Source organism: Artemia franciscana, chromosome 13, assembly GCF_032884065.1.
Source record: "Artemia franciscana chromosome 13, ASM3288406v1, whole genome shotgun sequence".
Taxonomy (NCBI): Eukaryota; Metazoa; Arthropoda; class Branchiopoda; order Anostraca; family Artemiidae; genus Artemia; species Artemia franciscana.
The window spans coordinates 26,318,701-26,333,459 of record NC_088875.1 but is presented as its reverse complement, the minus strand read 5'-3'; the positions used below and the strand labels follow the sequence as shown (position 1 = coordinate 26,333,459).

The 14,759-nt window shown below is 36.6% G+C and overlaps 1 protein-coding gene across 1 annotated transcript in view; it reads right to left on the bottom strand.

The window, feature by feature from the left end:
• LOC136034726 (uncharacterized) overlaps positions 1-11,638 on the bottom strand; it is a 138,087-nt gene extending 126,449 nt beyond the window's left edge. The window contains exons 1-2 of the mRNA XM_065716092.1: positions 11,557-11,638; positions 454-625 (exon numbers count right to left, since the gene is read on the bottom strand). The gene's annotated coding sequence lies outside the window, so the exon portion shown is untranslated. The remainder of the gene's footprint in view (positions 1-453; positions 626-11,556) is intronic.
• Between the last annotated feature and the right edge of the window lie 3,121 nt (positions 11,639-14,759).

Genomic DNA, 14,759 nt, shown 5'->3' with positions numbered 1-14,759 from the left:
TTTCTCACTTAAAAGTTTTTAAGTAACACAAAGCACTGCGTAAATCATTTTAAGGGTAGAGCTCTTTCTAATATGAATGATTCCTGGGCAATTTGGAACCGGAAGGGATATTATCCTTTATAGTGATTTCGAAATTTCATTAATTTTTTTGCAATAAACTTGTAGGCCTACTATTAAGATTAACGGAATCAGGTTAAATGGCAATTCTTCCCCATTTGACATTTTTTTAGTATGTTTCTACTTTTCGGCTATTTACTAAGGACTGCAGTTTGTTCTTTACTAGGTTGCATCTGACCCATTCATGGTTTCATTTTCCTTTCAAATGATTTCATCAGTTTTATTACGTCATAGCGCAACAATGCAGAAAATAAAACTGCACAAGAAAGCAATGATACAAGAAATGTACGAAAAATAGGAATCACAGGAAGAAATCATAAAATGAAATGTAGATACCTGGATTAAGAGTAACACTTTGAACCTATCTTGTACATTCCTCTATCTTACTTCCTAGGTTAAGACCAAGTAGTTTCTCAGCTTGCTTGAGACTGACAGGTCTTCAGCTCCCGCCTCCGGTAGCCTCACAATCCTTTCACTGGTGGAAAATAGCGCATGCTCTTGGTTTGTCCTATAACAATATTTCTTGTTATTAATTTTCCGGACATGCCTTAGATGAGAAACGGTAAAAATCCAGGTTATTTATATTAAAACTCCTCCCTTTTCAATGGCTGAGGAGTTCGATACAGGTGTTTCCTATTAACACAGGTCATTTTAGGACTTGTCAAAAAGTTACAAAGCAAAAGTGAAACAGAATTTTATGAATACAAAGCCATTAAACTCCCAAACAATTTGTCATTAAATCAATTATTACTGTATTAGAGCATGGAACAAAGGTGCCTGCAGGAGAAAGCAAAGAGAGCTTCAGCCCCAACTCTCTAAGACGAAAAATTTGCAAAAAAAACACACAATGTTAAGTGCCCTACCGGAAAAAATGCCGTTACCTTCAAAAACAGCAATATTTTTCAAGCAGAAATCAGTTTTTGCCCCTTAGCCCATTCCAACTAAAAAAATGGTAAAAAGTCACCGCGAATGCCCTTGGTTGGTAAGTTGAACAAGTAAGTGGGATTTTAAGTAACTAGCCTATAATTATTGATATTGACACTTTTGACTAAGCCATGTACTCCGTCCACTTAAAGCCGATTTTTAATAAGGGGCATGACCGATACCATCAATTGTACTCATTAATACAATTGTGTATTAATAGAAAAACACACAAAATCGAGAATCATTGTTTACTTGTAACAAACGGTAGCAGTTTTTGCCGCAGTTTCTTCAAATATTACCTGCAGTCGTCGCTATGTTGACCCTATCTGCCAAGATACGACTATATCTGAATAAATTTTATAAATGACAATGGCCAGTAATGCCATTGGTCAGATAATAGGATTGGTAGAGACAGAGGCTATACTTTCAACTCTAGTTTTTTGTTGTTGTCCCTTAAAAAGCTGGCTTTGCTTTGGGAAAAAAACAATGTAACTTGGGCAATGGCTTTTCGAGGCTGATATCATGGCAATGATAATGTCATAGCAAAAATGGTCATGTCCATACAAGCATCGGTGCAAAATAATATTTACCATATGACACAGGAAATTACTCCGCCGCCTCACAAATGTATGAACATTATTTTTAAAAAAGAGTATTATTCTTAAAAACACATTATTTTAAACATTATTGGCCTTTAAAAGTAAAGAAACACCGATGGTAGGCCATATAAAATGTATGAACATTATTTTTTTTAATCTAAAGTTGTAGGCTATTCGTCCATTTTAGTTCCACGGGATCTCGTTTTATTCCTAATAGTGCCGTATCATAGAATATTTTGATTCTTTCCCATTGTCTCATATAGTTGATGATTAATAGGCTCGTTCATAAATGACTGATTACCCCGGTAATCACATACTTTGCTTTGGGAAGTAATGCATAGACTATTAAATTAATGTCATTCAAAGTGATATGCCAAAAAACACAAAGTTGCTGCATGTATGGTTTCCCAAAAATGTACATTATTTAATTTGCACGTTAAGTGAACCTTCTTTACCCATCCTTTCAACTCCAAGACAATTAAATATTCGGGGCGTGCAGGAACAATTATGTCAATGATTTTTCAAATTATTTGGACTCTATTTTAAGTATGGATAATTTTGGCATCATAAGGTTGCAAAAAAATTAAATTATTAAATAATTTGATATAATTTACAATCAATAAATTACTTAATATTGTCATAATTTATCGTTTGACCTTCTACATAACACACTCAGAATTTATTGAATTAGCGATTCGCTTCTTTTACATTTCCCGTAGTTCTTTTCAGAAGTTATCTTGTTTTTTCAAAGCAACCTGATGGAAAAAAAGAATTCAAAATAGCGACAACCTGTCAAGAGTAAGTTCAACTGAATTAAACCAACATCGATTAATCTACTAGTTCAAAAGTTTTGTATCCTACTCCTCAAGACCAGAACTAACTTTAAACTATGGCGTTTAACTAGCACTTCTTACTTTATTGAAAGTGAGAAACTTAACTTTGTGAGAAAGATTTGGCCAGCCTTAGTCCAAAACTTTTCGCATAGAAAGTTAGTCTACGCATACAATAAGTCTTTCAAGGTTGCGTGCCAAGGACGGAAGAACTTTTGTTGTTTCACTTGGAACTTTTGGAAATGGGTACAGCCGTATTGATACAGTGGGGAATAAAAAGGGAAGGCATTCAGGTTAGTAAGTCAATAAAAAAATGCAACACAAGCTTTTTGGACTTGCTGGTAAATAGTTGTCGCAACAAGAGCGAAAACTTTTGATTGATTGATGAAATTTAGGCTACGAAAATTTTAAAAAATTTAGGTTTTTTCTTATTTTTACAATAAGAACAAACACGATTCACTGAAGCCCAGCCGATATGGATTTTTGGGGCCCGATATAGATACCGATATATATAGCACAATATATTGAACAGGCCAATAGCTGATATAATCGCCGATAGATTCTCCTTCGGAAAGAAAACCTAAAGTTTAAGCACTGCATTTTCTGCCCAAATTCATACTCCTGGTCCATAAATAAATAACTAATAAATAAATAACTCATGTTATTTCCTGGTCCATCAAAAAGTTCGTAGTAAGGAACTGAAGGTGATGAGTGGCGCAGCTCAATAGAAACTGAAACTGTGAAAACGGAACTTCGATACCAATAGACATAACAAAAGAATTTTCTCATTATGCTTATTCTAAATATATTATATTCATTAAGTTTAGTGTTATCCATAAAAGGCTACGACCCTGAGAAGAATTGCTGGATTTTCGAAAAAGGCGGGATACACCCTTTCAAAGTCCCCAAGAGTCGTAGTGAAAATCACACCATCAGATTCTTGTATCAGAAAACCCGACTAAACAAGTTCTGAGATCCTATCTGCAAAAATCTGGACTTTTTTGCCAGAAAAAAAGATCACGGATGCGTGTTTATTTGTTGCTTTTTTTCCAGGAGTGATTGTTGTTTCTTCCAGGGGTGATCGTATCGAGACCAGGGTCCTGGAATATCGCAAAAAGAGGGCTCATTCGAACGGAAGTTAAAATAGCTACTGTCTTTTTTAAGTGACTAAAAAAATGGAGGGTAATTTTAAACGCCCCATGTCCTTTTCTTCTCAAAAGTCGTCGTTTGGGTCGATATTTTGGTATTTTGGCCCCTTATATTTTGGGCCAACAGTATGAATAATTAAGGCCGTCCCACTGACATTTCTTTGTGTTTTTTATGTGATCCTATAAAATTCTTGTTGCCTGATTTCTATCATTTTTTGTCAAGTAAAAATGTTTGAGAATGTGAGTTCATTTCCCCTGTTGAATAAATCTCTGTTAAAAAAATCTATATTTTGAGAACCCTTCTCTAGAAAGTGAAAGGTCTGATGAAGTCTTGAATAGCCTGGCACTGTCTTCCTGTACTTATTATGATGTTGATAAATATGTTACAAAAATTGCACCATCAATATCTATTAAGGAATCCTTCAATGTGTTTTTGCTGTTTGTAAGCCCCCATCTTACCCTTCAGATCTTTTCTCTTCGTCCCTTGACCATTTTCTCGCCCAGCTTGGCACTACTTCTTCTAAAAAATATCTCTTTTGGGTGATTTTAATATTAACTTGCTCCATTCTGGAGGAGACAAGGGAGTATGTTTGTTTTTTGAGACCCTTAACATGTAATGATCTACTTCCCTCTATATTATTCCCAACTCGACGTGTTAAAGCTGAAAATTTTGCAACTTTGGCTGATAATATTTTTTTTTATTCTATACCTTTTTAAATCCTTCTGTTGCTGGTATACTTGTTTCTAATCTTTCTGACCATGTCCCTATCTTCTTGTCTCTTCCTTGTGTGAGATGACCTGTTTCTTCTAGTAATCATGGAACTAAAAATTCTATTACACATCCTCGAGCTTATTCTAAAATTAATATTTTTATTTTTAGTAGAACTCTTTTCTTGTGTGACTGGGGCAGCATTTTGGTGGCAAAGGGTGTGGATTGTGCAGCTGTAAGATTTACAGTTCAGTTTAAGTATTTGGTGGATAAAACATTTCCGTTGGTGAAGCCTAAGAAATCAATTACAGCCAAGGGTCCCCTTGCTGACTATGGGGCTTGTGCCGTGCGCTTAAAATAAAGCTAAAACGTATAAGTAGGCTTTGGGGAGTGATGACCTGTCTGATATTGAGATTTATAAACGTTATAAGAATCACCTCACTATTCTCATTCGTGTATCTAAAAAACGATATTTTCTTTCCAAGATTGATGAATGTCACGAAAAACTTAAAAAGGTTTGGTCTATCATCAAGGAGACCATGAATCAAAGGTGGAAAGGAGCAAAACTCCCACCTTCCTTTCTTTCTGGCCAGTCCGAGTTCTCAACCGAAGAAGCTGTTAAAAGATTCAATAAGTACTTTTTAGATTTACCTGTTTCCCCAGTTTCGCCTGAGCCAGCGGTTGGTTTACAATATGTTGTGGAATCTTTATTCATAATTCCTTGCTCTCTAGAAGAAGTTAATAGGAAAATTTCTAGTTATAATAATTCCATGAGTGACTATGTAATTTTTGGATTGTGCAGTTTTGTTATGAAACAAGGTGCTTCGACAATATATATGCCACTTTCACAATTTTTCAACCTATCATTCTCTTCTGGTTGTGTTCTAGTGGCTTGTAAAATTGCAAGAGTCGTGCCTCTCCACAAGAAGGATGCCCCATGTCATATACCAAATTATAGGCCTATTTTTCTACTGGCTGTCTTCTCAAAAATTCTTGAAAAGTTTATGTATGGCAGACTTGTACATTTTTTAGGCAGTTACGCGTGAGGAAGGCAGCCCCGTACTATCCGACTCTCAGTTTGGCTTTTGAGCTGGATTCCGGTACGCTCTAATTGATGCAACTGAGTTCATAACAAGAAACCTTGATATTGGACTTCAGGTAATCGGTATTTTCCTGGATTTTTCCAAAGCTCAGACATGTTCAACAATCCGTTATTGTTGTAGAAATTAGAAAGGTATGGAATGATAGGAGTGTCGCTTCAGCGGTTTTAATCATATTTCTTTACATCTTTATCAGTATGTAGAGATGGATGGCATCAAATCGTATTGTCTACCTCTAAAAAGTAGCGTTCCCTAGGGAGACAATTCTGGGTCCGCTAGGGTTTCTTCTCTCCATCAACGACCTCGTAGAAAGATGTTAGAGAGAGTGCGATTCGTGATCTTTGGCGATGACACAAACATTTATGTTTGTGCTGAAAATGAGGCAAGCGTAACATCATTAGCACAGAGGTTTATCTATAAAGTTAGTTCGTGGTGGCTCGCAAACAACATGTTTTTTTAATGCGTCTAAAAGCGGTATAGTAATGTTTATGGCTGTTCATCGTTCCCTGGTTGTTTTCCCATGTACACTGAATTTTTATTTTGATAATATCCTTATTCTACAAACTCAGGTAATTAAAATTTTGGGTGTGTTTTTGGATTCAAACCTTTCTTATAAGCCTCATCTTTTCTATCTCCAGGGCATTCTTTCTCGCCGGGTTGGTGTTCTCTACAGAGTTCAATGCTTTCTTCCTACTGAGTTAATGGTCTCATTGTGTTATGTGTTTTTCAATTCACGACTTTCGTATTGCTGTTCTGTTTGGGGTACGGCATACTCTTCTCTACTAGCTCCTATAAAACGCCTCCAGAATAAAGATGTAAAAGCTGCGCTTGGGCTTCCCCCCATGGTACCCCTCTGTTGATTTGTACAATGATACTGGTATTAAAAAAACTGATTCCATGGTAAAAAGGAATGTCTTCTCCTAGCTTATAAATTTTTTAATTGTTCCTTTAATATAAGCCTGTGCAGTTTTTTTTTCAAAATAAGATCCGTCTTCAAATTTTTCCCTTTCCCTTCGTAAGTCCCATCCATCCATTGAACTTCCACTGCTTCGAATTTCTTTTTCCCAGCGTTCCCCAGTTTATCTAGTTACTAAGCTATGGAATTCTCTTCTGTCCGATATTTCCCGTGAGAGTTCTTTTCCGATATTGTTTAATTAGGCTTGTGGGTTTCTTAGACTGTAGTGAGATTTCTGAGTTTTGGTCTTATCCCTTTTTTATCTTTGTCCGTAAGTTTATTTTATATTATGTTTTTTTATCTTTATCTTTTTAGTTTTTTTCCGCATTTGGAATTGTTGCTGTATTGATTGGACCCCCTACAAGCTCAACTTTTGGAGCTGCAATATCAGATGTATTTGTTTTTCTTCTTTTTATACTCTTTTATTTTTTGTTCTTTATTATTGTATTTGTTTTTTATAGTACCAATAAAATGAAATGACATGAAAGGATCAAAATGTTAAAATTGCCATTTTGTTAAGTATTAAATAAAAAAAACAAGTTTTTTTTAACTGAAAGTAAGGAGCGACATTAAAACTTAAAACGACCAGAAATTACTTCGTATATGAAAGAGGCTGCTTCCTCATCAACACCCCGCTCTTTACGCTAAAGTTTGACTCTTTCTCTCAATTCTTCTTTTTAAAACAGTTAAAAACTTTAGCGTAAAGAGCGGGGCCTTGATGAGGAAGCAGCCTCTTTCATATACGAAGTAATTTCTGGTCGTTTTAAGTTTTAATGTCGCTCCTTACTTTCAGTTCAAAAAACTTGTTTTTTTTTTATTTAATTTCTGAACGTTTTTGAATCAATGCATGTTTTAATTTTGGCTCTCCGCAGAGGAATAATTAAAACAAAATTTGTATTTTTTTTTTTTTTTTGGCTAAATGGCTTTCTCATAATTTTGATCAAATGATTTTGAAAAAAAAAGAGCGAGGGAGGAAGCCTAGTTGCCCTCCGATTTTTTGGTTAATTAAAAAGGCAACTAGAATTTTTAATTTTTTACGAATATTTTTATTAGTAAAAGATTTACGTAACTTATAAATTAGCTTACGTAAAGAACTTTTGTATTCTCATATTTTTATTACATATATGAGGGGGCTCGCCCCCTTGTCAGATCCTCGCTCTTTACACTAAAGCTTAAATTTTGTCCCAATTCATTAAGAATGACACCAGAATCACAAAAGCCGTAGAATAAATAGTTGAAATTACTAAAAATACTTTAGCGTAAAGAGCGAAGTATTAGGAGGAGGTGAGCCCCTCAAATGGGTAATAATTTCTGTTCGTTTTAAGTTTTAATGCTGCTCCTTACTTCCAGCTGAAAGAACTTTTTCATATTTATTTTTTCATTGTTTTTTTTTTTAATAATGCTAGTAAATTCTGCGCTCCCTTCATGAAGATTTTCTTCCCCCATGACAAATTATCGATGGAAAGTTCCCCCAGCATATCCCCCTCTTCTCAAACCCTCCCCCAACCAAAACAATCCTCCTGAAAACGCCTGTACACTTCCCAATAACCATTACTATATGTAAGCACTGGTCAAAGTTTGTAACTTGTTGCCCCTCCCACGGGGACTGTGGGGGAGTAAGTCGTCCCCAAAGACATAGTTATAAGGTTCTTCGACTACGCTGAATAAAATGGCTATCTCAGAATTTTGATCCGTTGACTTTGGGAAAATAATTAGCGTGGGAGGGGGCCTAGGTGCCCTCCAATTTTTTTGGTCACTTAAAAAGGGCACTAGAACTTTTCATTTCCGTTAGAATGAGCCCTCTTGCAACATTTTAGGAGAACTGGGTCGATACGATCACCCCTGGAAAAAAGAAACAAAACAAAAAAACAAGAAAACCAAAAAACAAATAAACTCGCATCCGTGATCTGCCTTCTGGCAAAAAATACAAAATTCCACATTTTTGTAGATTGGAACTTGTACAGTAGGGTTCTCTGATACGCTGAATCTGATGGTGTGATTTTCGTCAAGATTCTATGACTTCTAGGGGGCGTTTCCCCCTATTTTCTAAAATAACGCAAATTTTCTCAGGCTCGTAACTTTTGATGGGTAAGACTAAACTTGATGAAACTTATATATTCAAAATCAGCATTAAAATGCGATTCTTTTGATGTAGGTATTGGTATCAAAATTCCATTTTTTAGAGTTTTGGTTACTATTGAGCCGGGTCGCTCCTTACTACAGTTCGTTACCACGAACTGTTTGACAGATGAGAAATACAAAAACTGTGTCTTTGAAGAAAATATAACCCTCTAGAACCACCGGAGAAGCTGGAAGTTATGAAATTTGAGTATACGGACATTTTTCTGGGAGCGGGAAATATTTTTCGCGGATCGATTGTCTGCGGGGAGAATTTCCCATTGGAATAAAAGTTTCCGGGGTGAACTTTCCAAGTTTACCCCCGAATTTTAGAAAGAGGAAATTGTCCAGAATTGCCGTTCCAGAATATTTAAATTTGCCAAAAATCTTGGGGATTTTTACGCGGACGGGGGTTTTCTCACAAGATAAATTCTCCACGAGGGAATTATCACCCCGAGAAAATCTTTATAAGGAAGTTTGTTTATTGAAATATTTCCAGGATATATTTTCCACACAGGGAAAACTCCTCAAGGACCTTAAAAAGGACCAGACATTAAATAAAAACAGGTCTTTCTTCCAATGAAAGCATCATAAGGAGCATTTTCCAGGCGGAATCGTCAAAGCACATCAGCCAACTTAAACAGAAAATAAATAGGTGTGCTGATGGCCACTAACAACTATCCATTCATCTCAGCGACTACAAATTTACCCTACTCTGATGACATCACTGAGCAATAAAGAAAATTACAATAGACAACAGGCAGATATGCCACAGGCAACAGTCAAACAGAATTCAATGGTAGCAACAATCTATGGCGGCAATCTTGGCCTTGACAAAGTCTCCCGTTACCTTACGAAAGCAGAACCGAGATCCGTTGATCTTCAAGGTTCCTTTTGCAACACTTGGTTTTAACTTGCCTTTGCGTTACGTTACGTCAATAGTAAACCTGTGCTTAGTCCACCTATTTTGAAGGAAATTCTAGATGGGGGAGAGACACTGTTTCCTCCTAACGCGGCCGCCCCTCCCAAATCAAGGCTTCGGATCCGTGCCTGGTAGCAATCCCTTCATATACGGAATCATTTCGGTTCGTTTATCACTTTTAATGTTGTTCCGTATATTCAGTTGAAAAACTTGTTTTTTTTTCTTTTATTTATTCAAGGGAAAGAAAGGAGCAACATTTTTCTTTACGACGCTATTCGATTTGCAGAAGAGCCACTGATGTTGTGTTCTTGTTCAAGTTGCAGTATGTAGCTATTCTCATTGTTTTATATATCTGATCATTGGGACATAAGTGACCCTAGACAATGACCATGACCATCTATGAAAATCTTCTTTACCGTTAAAAACTTCGATTATAGCTAAGACGCTTCTGAATATGAACTTCCATAAGAGCCAGCTTAGTCTTAATAGCATTTAATTAAAGTAGTGTCCAAGTATCGCAATGATTAAAGTAATTAAAGGAATATAAGTTGGACCACATACCTACTCCTAGCTATTTTTCTGATTTTCCCTAGAAAGGGGGTTGCTAGGCTGGGTGAAAAACTTCTAATTGTTAATAGCTCTCATTCAGTAATTCACTCGACGCCAGATATTGTCTTTTATCCAATTAAACAATAATTGCTCTCTGGCAAACCTGAATTTTGACATATCACCATGGCCCAAAGAAGGTTACATGCAAGGAACTTAATTTTTTTTAAGTTTTCAATAAAAGGATTTCAGTTTTGCTGTATGTAGGTAAAATTTATGTCTTTTAATTTAGAACTTAAGTGAGCGTAGTGTAACTTTCGAAGCAATCCGTTTAGTTTTCCGAAGCAGTTTTTGTATTAGCCAATCACTAAATTGTACAGTCTATCTATATGTTTTCAATCTCGACAAGGTCTTTACGGAAGATCTCGTTTTCTCTGCAGGGTAGGTTATTTTTTGCAATTACTCCTGCCGAAGGTAGTTAGGCGGCGAGCTAATAATCATTCAAGCCCGAGTTTTTAATATATCTTGTGGGATGGCTAAGCATTATCCAGTGTTTAAAATAAATATGAAAATTGGAGGACATTTACTTTCAATGACGCCGAACAACTCCAGAAGTTGGGGGAAATCACAGACCACTAGGAGGTCTTTGAAACATCGTATAACTATGGGTACGTAGTCAATCCGGTCTCGTAGGAGTTAAAGATAGGAAGGGGGCCACAATTAGTGATAAGGAAAGAGTTGAAGAGAGATGGGCAGAACGTTTTGAGAATTTGCTAAACCAAGAAAAAGTAGCACCGAGTCTGTTGATTTTGAATTAAAATCCAATAGTTGTTGGCATAAACCATTGCTGATTGTAGAACAAGAGCTAAGAGCTCATATGGTACTTGCGACCAGGCCAGAAGAGCTAAGAACCAAGAGCTCATATGGTATGAGCTCTAACAAAATTTAAGAACCAATAGATTGATTTAAAAGGAAAATCAAAGCTTAATGCCGGTCGGGATTTAAAATAAGAGCTCTGAGTCACGAGGTCCTTCTAAATGTCAAAATTCATTAAGATCCGATCACCCACTCATAAGTTATAAATACCTCATTTTTTCAAATTTTTCCTCTCCCTTTAGCCCCCCAGATGGCGAATCTGGGAAAACGACTTTATTAAGTCAATTTGTGCAGCTCCCTGACACGCCTACCAATTTTCATCGTCCTAGCACGTCCAGAAGCACCAAACTCGCCAAAGCACTGAACCCCTCCCCCCAATTCCCCAAAGAGAGCGAATCCACCACGGTTACGTCAATCACGTATCTACGACATTTGCTTATTCTATCCACCAAGCTCCATCTCGATTCCTCCACTCTAAGCGTGTTCCAAGATTTCCGATGTCCCCTCCAACTCCCTCTAATATCAACAGATCTGGTTGGGATTTGAAATAAGAGCTCTGAGACATGAACTCCTTCTAAATATCAAATTTCATTAAGAAACACCAAAAACAAGAAGAATAATAGGGAATTTTTGGGAAACAAATTAGAATGAATATTTCGGCCCTATGTCCAAGGGCCGTCCTCAGCAATACAAATAAGAAAAAACAACTTACAAGAGGATAAGATCAATAAAACAAAAAGGAACAGTTTTTCAAAACAGTCCCAGCATCCTTATCTCAGCTAAGTTCAACCAGGACTGATAAATAAATTGTTATGAAACGAGTCAATTCATTGAAATGAAAGAAAGTGATTTAAACACGTTTTTAATGCCAGCCTAGCTTTTTTCCGCTACTGATCTTATAGGTCTATTTGTGACAGGTTCTGTGTTAATATCTATTGGTTTTTTTATAATATTTCGTAAGGTCATTTTTAATTAAATTTGTGTATAGAGCATTCAGTGAATATTCTCTGAATATTCTCTATTATTATTGAATATAATAATAATATTTACTTAAAGAGAGATTTAGGAGAATATTCACTGAAGGCTCTATACACAAATTTAATTAAAAATGACTTTACGAAATATTATAAAAAAACCAATAGATATTAACACAGAACCTGTCACAAATAGACCTATAAGATCAGTAGCGGAAAAAAGCTAGGCTGGCATTAAAAACGTGTGTTTAAATCATTTTCTTTCATTTCAATGAATTGCCTCGTTTCATAACAATTTATTTATCAGTCCTGGTTGAACTTCGCTGAGGTAAGGATGCTGGGACTGTTTTGAAAAACTGTTCATTTTAGTTTTATTGACTTTATCTTCTTGTGAGTTGATTTTTATTATTTGTATTGCTGAGGACGGCCCTTGGACATAGGGCCCAGATATTCATTCTAATTTGTTTCCCGCTGTCTTAAAAAATTCCCTGTTGTTCTTCTTGTTTTTGGTGTTTGTGATGGAAAGGCAGTGTGGTGTTCGTCGTTATTTAATTTCATTATATCCGGCCACCCGTTCTTAAGTGAAAAGCACCTCAATTTTTCTGATTTTTCCAAATTAACACCCCCCCCCCCCAAGCTCCTCAATAGAGAACGGATCCGTTCTAATTATGTCAATCACATATCTGGAACTTTTCCAGGTGCTTATTCTTCCAATCAAGTTTCATCCCGATCTTTCCACTCTACGCATTTTCCAAGATTTCTGTTTCCCTCCTCCAGCCCCTATGTCCCCGGATCCAACTCGAGTCGAAAATGGAGCATTTGAGACATAACATATTTCTATATATCAAGTTTCATTAAGATTCGATCACCTATTCGTAAGATAAAAATACCCCAATTTTCACGTTTTCCAAGAATTCTGGTTTCCCCCTCCAGCTCCCCCCAACGTCACAGGATCTGGTCGGAATTTAAAATAAGAGCTTTAAAGGACAAGATCCTTCTAAATATCAAATTTCATTAAGATCTGATCATCCGTTCGTAAGTCACAAATACCTCATTTTTCCGAATTACTCCCCCCCCCCACTCCACCAAAGAGAGCGGATTCGGTGTGGTAATGTCATTCACGTATCTTAGACTTGTTTTTATTCTTCCCATCCAGTTTCATCGTGATCTCTCCGCTTTAAGTATTTTCTAGGATTTCCGCCCCCCCCCCCAACTTCTCCCCCGCCCCAATGACGCTGGATCCGGTTGAGATTTAAAATGAGAGCTCTGAGTTACGAGGTCCTTCTAAATATGAAGTTTCATGAAGATCCAATCACTCTTCCGTGAGCTAAAAATACGTCATTTTTGTAATTTTTCAGAATTAGCCCCCCCCCATTCCCCCAAATAGATCGGATCCGTTCCAATTATGTCAATCACGTATCTAAGACTTCTACTTATTTTTCCCACCAAGTTTCATCCCGACCCCTCCACTCTGAGCGTTTTCCATGATTTTAGGTTCCCCCTCCCAAAACTCCCTCCAATGTCACCAGATCCGGTCGGGATTTAAAATAAGAGCTTTGAGACATGATATCCTTCTAAATATCAAATTTAATGGAGATCCAATCACCTGTTCGTAAGTTAAAAGTACCTCCTTTTTCTAACTTTTCAGAATTAAAAACTACCCCAAAGAAAGCAGATCCGTTCCGGTTATGTCAATTATGTATCTAGGACTTGTGCTTATTTTCCCCACCAAGTTTCATCCCGATCCCTCCACTCTAAGTGTTTTCCAAGATTTTAGGTTCCCCCCTCCCAACTCCCCCCCCCCCGATGTCATTATATCTGGTCGAGATTTAAAATAAGAGCTCTGAGACACGATATCCTTCCAAACATCAAATTTCATTAAGATCTGATCAACCGTTCGTAAGTTAAAATACTTCAGTTTCTCTATTTTTTTCGAGTTAACTCGCCCCTACTCCACCCTCCCCCCAGATCGTCAAATCGGGAAAACGATTATTTCTATTTTAATCTGGTCCGGTCCCTGATACGCCTCCCAAATTCCATCGTCCTAGCTTTCCTCGAAGTGCCTAAAGTAGCAAAACCGGGACCGACAGACAGACAGACCGACAGAATTTGTGATTGCTATATGTCACTTGGTTAATACCAAGTTCCATAAAAACCCAAGACAGATCGTCCGAGTGAGTGAGAGGCAAATCCGGCATAAGCCCTTTTTAGAACTGTATACAACAATGTCAGTTTATTTTTTTTTATAGATAAGTCTATCTACCATCCGTCCATACGTCATTCCTAGGTCGGAACTAAAGTAGACAGTCATAGAACTAATGGATGAAAAATTGGATTGATTTTGGGATGGCATAATAGTAAAATATTTTACTGGCATGTTAATAAAGTGAGAGGGAGTAGTCAATCCGGACTTGTTCTAGTTAAATTACGAACGGAGCCACAATTAGTGATAAGGAATAGAAAAGTTTGGATGTAAAGAAAGCCTTGTTTTGTGAGGAAGAATTAGCGACACTACTAAAAGGACTAGAAAATAATAAGGTTCTAGATACTGATAGTGGTAAATGAGTTTCTTAAATATGGTGGCTCTGAGGTTAGAAATAAGTTACTGAAGATTATGAATATTATTTCGAAAAAGAAGAAGTACTTAGCGATTTTAGGAAAACCTTAATTAAACCACTGCATAAGATAGGTGATAAGAGTGAGTGTGGTAATTATCGAGACATCAGTGTAGTCTCTGTAGGTAGCAAATTACTCAGTAGCATAATACTTTTTAGACTGAAGGATGGTGTAGACAAAGCTATAAGAGAAGAACAGTGCGGTTTAATGAAACGTAGTGGATGTGTTGACGAAATTTTCACTATAATATTAATAATTGAGGACTGCGTGAGTCATCAAACACCTTTGGTCCTCAGTTTTATAAATTATGATTAAGTGTTCGATT